Source organism: Babylonia areolata, chromosome 12 (genome assembly GCF_041734735.1).
Source record: "Babylonia areolata isolate BAREFJ2019XMU chromosome 12, ASM4173473v1, whole genome shotgun sequence".
NCBI lineage: Eukaryota > Metazoa > Mollusca > Gastropoda > Neogastropoda > Buccinidae > Babylonia > Babylonia areolata.
This window is the reverse complement of record NC_134887.1, coordinates 5,335,700-5,343,204: the sequence shown is the minus strand read 5'-3', so window position 1 is coordinate 5,343,204 and position 7,505 is coordinate 5,335,700.

Sequence of the window (7,505 nt, the reverse complement as noted above, 5' to 3'; positions counted from 1 at the left end):
ACCAGGTGGACATAGCAGCCCTGAGTGAAACCAGTTTTGCCTGTGAAACCCAGCTGGAGGAAGTTGGAGGGGGCTACACCTACTGCACTGGGAAGCCAGATGGCACCCCGAAAACGTCCGTGGGCTTTGCCATACAAAACAAAATTGCACGACAGCTTGACAGTCTGCCACGTGGAATAAACGATAGGATGATGACCCTGCGTCTGAAGCTGTCCGAGGATCGCTTCTCCACAGTCATCAGCTGCTATGCCCCAACGATGACCAACCCCAATGACATCAAAGAATCTTTCTACGAGGAGCTCAGCCGCACCATTTCAGTGGTAGTCAGAAAGGACAGTCTGATCATCCTTGGGGATTTCAATGCCCGCGTCGGTGTGGACTTCTCCTCGTGGCCAAAAGTCCTAGGACAGCACGGCACTGGCAAGTGCAACTCCAACGGACTGCTTTTGCTCTCGCTCTGCGCGCACCATGGACTGGCCATCACCAACACCCTCTTCCAAGAAGTGGACAAGTACAAGAACACATGGATGCACCCCCGCTAAAAGCAATGCCACATGCTGGACTATGTGATTGTTCGGCAGAGGGACAGAGGTGATGTTTCCATTACACGCTGCATGAGAGGAGCAGTCTGTTGGTCGGACCATCGCCTGGTACGCAGCAAGATGAACATCAGACTTGTACGCAAGCTCCAGCCAGCCAGGCAGAAACCCCCTGGGAAGCTGAACCAACTCCCTATCACCAAGGACGTCATGCAGCAGCAAATCCAAGCAGCTCTCCAAGAAATTCCTGCATCGACTGATGTAGAAGAGGCATGGAGCACCTTTAGAGATGCTGTGTACACAGCAGCAGCTTACACACTCGGCTTTGAACAGAGGAGCCACAAAGACTGGTTTGACGAGAACGACTCTGGAATCTCCAAGCACCTGAACACACTGCATGTACGACATCAGGATCACATTTCCGATAGACTGCCAGAGGAAGGAGAACCAGTTCTTGCAAACCAAGCAACTCGTACAGAAGAGGCTGCATGAGATGATCACCTGGTGGGAGAGAAATTCCGAAGAGCTTCAGTCCGCTGCTGATGCTCACGACATGAAGATCTTCTATGATGGTCTCCAAGCTGTGTATGGTCCAAGAGTCACAGGATCAACCCCTATCCGAGCCTTGGACCAGACCACCTTTCTGACAGACAAGAAAGATATCCTTGCCCGCTGGGCAGAGCACTTCAACACCCTCCTCAACAGGGAATCGTCCATATCTGACGAGGTAATTGCAGCCCTCTCACAGCTACCAGTTAATGATTCGCTAGCTGCCACTCCCACTAAAGCCGAGACCCAGAAGGCCCTGAAGCTGACAACGTTAGGAAAAGCACCAGGAGTGGATGGAATCCAGGCCGACATTTATAGGTATGGAGGCGAGGTGCTGACAGACAACCTGACCACCCTGTTCCAGTCTATCTGGGAGAGAGGGGAGGTTCCCCAGGATTTCAAGGATGCTTCAATTGTCCACATTTACAGACGAGAGACAAAACATCCTGTGATGACCACCGTGGAATCTCTCTCCTCTGCATCGCTGGCAAGATCTTTGCCTGCATCACACTGAACAGACTGGTTGACCATGTCTCCAACACAGTCATCTCTGACGCACAGTGCAGCTTCCACTCAGGCAGGGGAACATGTGACGTGGTGTTTTCCGTATGCCAGATGAAAGAGAAGTGCCGTGAGCAGAACAAGGAGCTCCACATGGTCTTTGTAGACCTGAATAAGGCCTTCGACAAGGTGAACTGCCATGATCTGTGGAAGATCCTCCTAAATTTCGGCAGCCGAGAGAGCCTAATCCAGCTGATTGCGTCATTCCACAATGGCATGCAGGCGAGAGTACAGGAAAATACTGACATGTCGGATCTGTTCCCTGTGGTAAATGGAGTGAAGCAGGGCTGCGTCCAGGCACCCACACTGCTCTCCATTCTCTTCTCTGCCATGCTGACTGACGCCTTCCAAGACTGTGACAGGGGCATCTACATTCAGTTTTGCACAGATGGCAAACTTTTCAACTTGCGGCGACTTCACGCCAGGTCCAGGGTGTTTGAAGCATTGTTGAGAGAGTTCCTCATCGCTGATGACTGAGCTCTTGCTGCACGCACCCATGAGGACATGCAGTTCAATATGGACAGGTTCTCAACCTCCTGCAGGCGCTTTGGACTCACCATCAGCCTCAGCAAGACCGAGTCCATTTACCAACCGGCTAGCTCACAGAACGCCAGTGCCTCTCCCCCACCTACAATCAAGATCGATGACACAGAGATCAAGTCAGTCGACAAGTTATGCTACCTGAGCAGCACCCTATGCAGCAATGGAGCCCTTGATCCAGAAGTAACGCTGCGCATCAGCAAGGCCAGCTTCGCCTTTGGCAGGCTCAACAATAGGCTGTGGAAAAACAAAGGCATCAGGCTCAGCACCAAAATCAAAACCTACAGAGCTGTTGTGCTGACCACCTTGTTGTACTGCTGTGAAACATGGACGACGTATCACCGTCACATTCAACAACTTGAGCAGTTTCACCAGAGATGCCTACAAAAGATCCTCAGCATAAAGTGGCAAGACAGGATCTCCAACCTCCAGGTCCTAGAGTGGAGCGGCCTGCTCAGCATCAAAAGCCTGCTGATCCAGTGCCAGCTACGCTGAACAGGACACGTTGTCCACATGACAGACAGCAGGATCCCGAAGATGCTTTTGTATGGCCAGCTGAAGGAAGGCCACTGTGAACTTGGAAGACCCTGCAAGCGCTTCAAGAACACCTTGAAGACAAACCTCAAAGCCTGTGACATAGACATCGCTTCCTGGAAAACTGATGCCCTTGACTGCTCTCACTGGAGGATGCTGTGCTCTAGTGACGTTTGAAAACAAGAGAATGGTGGCCATTAACTCACTCCATGCCAAGAGTTTTTGCCCTTGCGAATCCCTGAAAACCCAGGGTTTGTATAGGATGGCAAAAAAAATTCTCAAAAAAAACAAACACCCAGAGAACTGAAATTTAGTATGTGTATTCAGTGAATGTTGTTCCATATTTGTGCAAAAAAATAAATTATTTACTCACCATCTTGTTGTTGATCACGGTATTCATTTTTTGTGTATTTTCTAGCATTTTTGCACCCATCAGAAAGGTATACCAAGTGTCCTTGAACAGCTTAAAAATGTTACACATCACATCCTAACACTATTTGAGGAACTGAAGACCTAGTGCATGCAATGAAGTATGAACAGATGGTGGAGAAAGTTGAAAATCATGCACACAAAAGAAAATATTGTCTCTACATAAAAAAGGGAGTTCACTGCACACAAAAACCTGATGTATTATCACTGACAATAGTCTTGTCTGGAGTGATAAAGCTCATGGGCACAGCTTCACACACAGTGGAACTCCACATTTTGGACACCAGTTGGCAGTTTGGTGTTTTGGTGTGCTGTGGCGCTTGAACAGGTCTTCACAGACCTTGCACTTGCAGTAGCTGGTCACTCATATCCACTCCAGCCATGTTGGTGATGTAGTCTTGTACTGCAGCTGGCTTCTGTCTTTCAGGACAGTGTCGTGTTGTCACACTGACCATGGTAGTTGGCAGCATGACTGTTGTCAGCACATGAACTGGTTTTTTGTCCTGCCACTTCAGCACAGCAACATGCCCTGCAACCATACACACAAACAAATGATCATGCAGGTCTGACTTTCTTCTTATTGTTGTTTAAATTATTTGCTTGCTTATTCCCTTGTTTATTCTAAATATTTATGTGAATGGAAGCATAATGTGGTAAGGTTTTTTTTACATGTAGTCAAAGAAAACCACTTTAGATTTTTTTTTTTTTTTTTTTTTTTTTTTTTTTTACAATATTACAAACAATAATGACAGTATCATCAGTATTAGTACTATTACTGTCATTTCTACAGCACCTTGTTCTACAAATGAACAAGTAAAACAGAAAATAAGTAAACATATGCATGCAATCACACACACACACACACACACACACACACACACACACAGTTGTACACCTGAGCATGTGACACTGTTTTCTTTCACACACACACACACACACATATATATATATGTATTATATATATATATAATACATACAGACTCACCATTTTCAGTCCAATCACTGGTAAAAACACCAGCAAAGTCGTCTGTTTCCTCAGTGATTTCGTTGTCAGTGTTGGTCAGCTGGCACATGGTCAGGACTCGCTTTCCTCTCCACTGTAAACACCCTCTTCAGCGGCCGAATCTATTTCTAGTTCATCGGGATATGGTTCAAAATCACTGTCCGATAAACCAACATTATCTCCTTCAACATCGGAGCCTTCAGTTTGGATCATTTCCAAAGTAGCTTCAACGCTGTGTTGCGTTTGACGTGTCGAACACTTCGACGCGACGCCATCTTGTCAAACAACTTGCAGAGCTGACCGAGGGTATGACTCGTTGTCGTCTGCTAATGAGCGTGTCACTGCACACACGCTGTGTGTGTGAATGAAAAGTTGGCCAGAGATAACTTAAGAATCAGTTCTGCTTTTTAGTTTCGTATCCGACACGTCACTCCAACAGCGCGAGCTACACGTAAACTTTACATTTATTGTTATTAAATTAAATTTGTTATTTATCCGTCCAGTCTATTAATCTGTCTACATTAACTTGTAACTTTAACCTGTCTATGTCAGAGTCTGCTTCCTCATAGATCTTTGTGTCATCAGCAAAGATTTTCACTAAACAGTCAAGAATATCAGGCATATCATTATACACAAAAAGAGTGGGCCCCAAGACACTGCCCTGAGGAACACCACTAACTTTGAAAGGACATGACGACTGAGACACTACTGATACATATTGTGTTCTTTCATACAAGAAGTCTTTTATCCATTCCAACAAATTACCACCAATACCATACCCTTGCAATTTTACAACTAACCTATTGTGAGGAACTTTGTAGAAGGCTTTGTGTAAATCCAGATAAATTGCATCTATTGGTTTATTGTTTTCAAGGGATATGAACCAGTCATGTAAAGTGCTCAGTAACTGAGTCACACAGGATCTACCTATGGTAATGCCAAACTGATAATCTATTGATCTATTTTGCTCCAGTATAACATGATCTTTCTGTTTTTAGATCTGGTATAATGAAACTGGACCTGCTAGGTGATTTTTCTAGAAGTGAACCGTACGTTAAACATTGCTTTCGTTTTCAAGGTGAAATCGACCACCAGGTGCCATACGATTTGGATTTTCATCCTTTTTCAATGTCAGTATGACTTACATTGAAATATTCTTTTGTCATCCCCGATATGGGGCAAGGACTTACCGTCTTTTCTGTATCGAAATTATCTACGAGTGCAATCAAAACAACTGAAGAAAAGTCAGTGGGTAGAGAAAATAAAAGGCCTAACAGCAAGTCTGGACTACCTCGGAACGCCAGCCTGTGGATACAGCAGACGTAATATGACGTCACATTGAAGCTCAAAATAAAAGAAATCGGACTTTCCTCCCGTCAGTATTTCTACACAACTATATACTACACAGCCTTGATAACTCCCCCTTACGCCTGTAGTATTACTGTCATTATCTTCTTCTTTTTTTTTTAAGTCAATGAAATTTAGTCCAATCGTTCATAAAGGATATTCCAAAGTTTTTCACTTCCGCTGAAAAAATAAAACAAGAGAGGCAACTCCTTCAAGACTCGCTTCTGATACACACTTAACCATCAAAGGAATCATCATGAGGAACATACACACACAACCCCCCCCCCCCCCCCCCGAAAAAAAGGGGGGGTGGGGGTGGGGTTGGTATGGGGGTCCGGGGTTGGGTGGGTTCGTTAAAAAAATGTGTTCTGTATTAAACATTAAGCTTTCAACAACCACAAAATAGATTTTTTTAAACCAAGAAAAAAAACCGCAACACGAAGCCATTTGCTCTAGATCTGGTAGAGCTACCACTGGAAACTGAGAGCTAGGTGCCGTCGATTCATTCGAATTAATTCAGTATCCACATTAGAATATTCATATGCTGTAAACACGTTGATGGTGCAGTTAGTGTAATTTTATGAGTTCTGTCCAGAATTTGTGCATTTCCTTTCTTTTAATCGTGAACAAGGAAAACGATCTCATGCCGTCTTTAAATCTAAACATGGGAAGAGCCCAATTGTAGATTTCTGTATCTGTTGTTTCAACGAAATAAACCGTTCACTATCCGAAAATGTGGCTTAACCTGGAAGATTTTCAACCTATTATTGGAATAACTGTAAAGACTGTTTTTTTCTACTATGTCTAATCCAAAACTGGTATTGGCAGACAAAGTATTTCCAGAAAAAAAATTAGTTATGGTTTCACACACACACACACACACACACACACGAACACGGGAACATAACATAGACCCACTTTGTTAAAAAAATAAATAAATAAATAAATAAAATTTTAAAAAATCTTAACTGAATCTGAATCTAAATCAATATATCATTTTTGTGCCAAGAATTTTGATGATAATACAGTGTTGCAATAAAGTTTCTTGTAAGGAAACTGAAAATGAAGAAAAGGGTGAGTTGGGAAAATAGATTTGAAGAAATATAAAAGCGCAACATGAAGCCCTTTGCTCTAGATCTGGCAGAGCTACCCTGGAAACTGAGAGGTGCCGTTGATTCATTCTAATTAATTCAGTATCCACTTTGAAATATTCATTTTCAGTAAACACGTTGATTTGTGCAGATAGTGTAATTGTACGTGTTCTGTCCAGAATGTGTGCTTTCCTTTCTTTTGATTCCGAACAAGAAAAACGATGCCATGCTGTCTTCAAATCTAAACATACGTTCCGGCAACTGGGAAGAACCCAATTGTAATTTTTTTGATTTGGAGTTTCAGCGAAATATACCGTTCACTATCCGGAAATACGACTTAATCCAGAGGAGTTACAACCTGTTATTGTAATAACTGTAAAAATTGTTTTTTCTGTTGTGTCTAATCCAAATTTGGTTTTGCCAGACTAAAGTATTTTCAGAGAAAATGAATTAGTTATTGTTAACCACACACACACACACACACACACACACGAACACTGGGTAATAACACTGACCAATTTTGTTTACACAAGTGAGTAAAAAACCGGCATGTATCTGAATCTAAATCTGAATCAATATATTGTGCCATCAATTTGATGATTATACAGCGTTGACATAAAGTTCGCTTATGAGGAAACTAGAAATGAATCAAATCAAATAGAGTTAGTAGAAACACAGGAAAAGAGAAAGAAAGAGAATCCCACCTTTTCACGTCTCCAATTAGGCCAATACGGAAACCGTAACAGTCTCCGGGGACAAACCCTAAACCGGCACAGCCCCAACATTCGTAAACCGTACACTCATTCCAAAGCAAAAAAGTGGTCATGAAGATACCAAAAAAACGCCCCGCCAAAGACCTTAGAGCTCCAGGCAAAACGCGAGCTCTTCTTCTTCTTCCCTGTTCCCTGGCCA